The sequence below is a fragment of the Monodelphis domestica genome, chromosome 4 (assembly GCF_027887165.1).
Source record: "Monodelphis domestica isolate mMonDom1 chromosome 4, mMonDom1.pri, whole genome shotgun sequence".
NCBI lineage: Eukaryota > Metazoa > Chordata > Mammalia > Didelphimorphia > Didelphidae > Monodelphis > Monodelphis domestica.
This window is the reverse complement of record NC_077230.1, coordinates 279,350,848-279,354,442: the sequence shown is the minus strand read 5'-3', so window position 1 is coordinate 279,354,442 and position 3,595 is coordinate 279,350,848.

Here is a 3,595-nt window from a genome sequence, read left to right as displayed (position 1 = left end):
CTTACTTGATATTTTATATTTTTTTCATTGGAAATGTTTGTATCTGTGACTACAAAACCTGTTGTTTGGTGTTTGTTCAAATAAATTATATATATATATATATATATATATATATATATATATATATATATATATATATATATATATATATATATATGAACTAGGAAGTGTCTTGAGACCAGATTTGAACCCAGGGACTGGCTTTGAATACACAGGGCTACCCAGCTGCCCCTGAATATATAATTTCACCTGAGTGGCCACTAAACTGGTCTGAGTACTTAATAAGAGATTTGCCACTATTGCTGCGGTCTTTTTTCTCACAGCTGTAGTTGATGTGTGTATTTTTCTTTAGGTCCTGTTTTCTTCACTTTATGTCAATCTCCTCATATTTCTTTGAAGTCTACATGTCTGTGGTTTCTTATGATGTTACAACATTCGGTTATATTCATGTATCACAATTTATTTGGCCATTCTCCTATTGTTGAGCACAATTTGCTTATAGTATTGTTTTTCTTTTCCCGTTTACAGTTAATGATGTTAGGAATATTTTTGCAAAGTTCTTTGATTTTTAGTCAATGACATCCTTAGAGGCTAAACCTAGTACAGGTCAAAGGGTATGAACATTTTTGAACTCACTGTCTCCTTTTATATTCCTTTGTAATTATTATCCATCTTCCCAAAAATCCTCCATAGACAATCAGCCCAGAGGCATTTCCCTTGTTTATTGTCACTATATGACCTGCCCACCCCTTTTTTCAGGCAGTTATGTCTTGATGACATTTTTATGCTACTTTTTGCATTCAGTTCATTGCTGGTAATTCACTGTAGGCTACTGATGTTTATAATGTCACTTTCCACTGCCCTTTCTGTTACTTGTAATTTTGCTTGTTCAGAGACTGAGTATTCTATGAATCCCAGCCATACGTGATTCCCTAGGAGGACAATGATATTAAATAAATGGTGTGTTTTTTTTGTAATACCAAGCAGTTTAAAAATCATTGAATGCATGATAAAATTTCTCAAATGTGATTCGGTATCATCACCTCCTGCTACTCAATTATGAGCCCAGGCTGCCGAGGGAGGGTTGAACCAACCCAAGTCAAAGAGATGCAGTATGTCAAAGCTCCCATGCTGTTAAGCAGTGAGACTGACTGAGAATAGCATTTTCACCTCTAGCCTGAGAGAGAGAGAGAAAGAGAGTGAGACCCAATCTCCAAAAAATTGAAAAGACCCCTGGGTGCCTTTTGAATGGAATTATGCCTAGTAAAGATTTCTCCTGTATCTGTTTGGCCAGTTCTATATGCTCTTTCTGATTTCTTAATCAATCAGTTGACCAGGAAGTACTTATTATTTGCCAAGTAATACTCTAGCTCTGGGGATACAAAGACAGAAATGAAACAAGTCCAGATCTCAAGGAGATCATGCAACATGATCTCCTTGAGGATATATATATATATATATATATGTACATATATATATTTATGCTGATTGAATACAAAATAAGCAAAGGAAACTTTGAGGTGGAGAGGGGAGTAAGAAACGCTTGATGTAGAAAGAAGTTGTACTTGAACTAAGGCTTGAAGCACAAAAGATTTAAGAGGTGGAAGTAAGGAGGAAGTATATTGCTATTTCTTTTTGAATCCTATACTAAGTTTTTGTTTAGTCATTTCTGACTCTTCAGGATCCCATTTGAGCTTTTCTTGGTAAAGATTCTGGAGTGGTTTGCCAATTCCTTCTTCAGCCCAATTTACAGATAAAGAAATTGAGGAAACAGGGTCATTTTAGTCTCCAAAACCATATATGAACTCAGGAAAAGGAAACTTCCTAACTCCAGATCCAGCATTCTATCCAGACATGGACTAAGTTGAGAGAGTACAAATGTAACGATTCTGTTGTCATTGCAAAGGAAACACATCTTTATTAAATCAATAGACATTTCCTATTTTTAATCTGTTTATTGTTTTACTTTGTTTCATTTAAAATGCTTTTCTGATGGTCTGCCTTTGGCTGATCTCACATCAAATTCTGAGGGCTTGTTTTCTCTTCAACTGCTTTTCATTGTTTCTTGAGGCTTTTCACATGAGAAAGATAAATTTCGGTTGAGAAAAGCTGATAATTGAGCCAAAGTCAAGATGCGTGATCGAAAAGTATGAGATGTATGTATTCAAGCAAATCTGAACACAGGCTGTCTATTGGAATCTCTGAGGTATCCTCTCTATTCCAATCCCATTTGTATTCATTACAATTGGCCTACCGAGTAACTGACTGCCTGAGGGTCCAAGTCTGCTTACACATGTATATTTTATAGGCTTTATTTTCAAATATTTATATATATGTACATATATTAAAATGTGATGTACAAATATGTGTGTATATATGCATATATTTTCAATTTAGAGAGATAATTCTCTCTCTCTCTCTCTATATATATATATACATATATATACATATATATATATATATATATATAATTTATAGTTTATACCAGATAACACTGAAGATCTGCCTTGCAGGAGTGCTAGAGTAAGGAAACAGCAGATGTTGAAAAAATAAAAAGGGAGTAATGTGTTTAATCAAGGCACATAATTGTGTTATTTTAAGTCCAATCGAGACTTCACTCAAACAATGATGACCTTGGATGTTCCCCAAACTCCCCACCAACATTAACTAGGTAGCCCAGAGCAACAATTCCTCTAGGAAAGGATTTGAGTTTTGTTCACTCATTAATTTGTATAAACAGTGGCATCTCCAGGTTGTTTTCTCTTGGAAAGGGGGGGAAGCTATGACTAGCCAAATGATACAGGCATAAGCTTTCTTGCTGTGTTAAAGAATTAATGTTCACGCCAAGGAGAAAGCAGTCATGGAAGTCTACTAGGAAGAAACTGGGAATTTTGGGGGGTTTCTACTAATCTCTTCTTTGCTAATCTCTTAGTCACTTTCATTTGAGGCTCTCACTACCACTTGGTGACTAAGAGGAGACTAAGATACAAAGACTAGCGATAGTTCTTCCAAGATCTCACTGAGAAACAAAATAATGAGATACTTTAGTAAAAAGAGCAATAAAAGCTAGAATGAAATCTGGTTCTGAGACTCTATTCTCACACTAACTAGCTGTGTGACCCTATGGAAGTCACAGAACTTCTCTGAGTCTCAGTTTTCTTTTCTGAAAATGGTCTTAATATTTATGTGTTTATGTATAATATTTAAGGGCATCTTTGAGAACAAAACTATTTTAATAATAATAATAATATGGGGGTGTTATAATTTATGATAGGACAAATATTGAAAGATCTAACTCACATAAAAAAAAAAAAACACTTGGGGGCAGCTGGATGGCTTAGTGAATAGAAAGTCAGGCGTAGAGACCTGAGTTCCTAGGTTCAAATCTGGTCTTGGACACTTCCTAGCTGTGTGACCCTGGGCAAGTCACTTAACCACCATTGCTTAGCCCTTACCACTTTTCTCCCTTGGAACCAATTCACAGTATTGTTTCTAAGATGGAAGATAAGGGTTTAAAAAAACACTTAGGGGTAGGATTCTCACACTGGGGCTGTAGTCATCTTCCTGAGCTCAAATTTAGCCTCAGACACTTTAG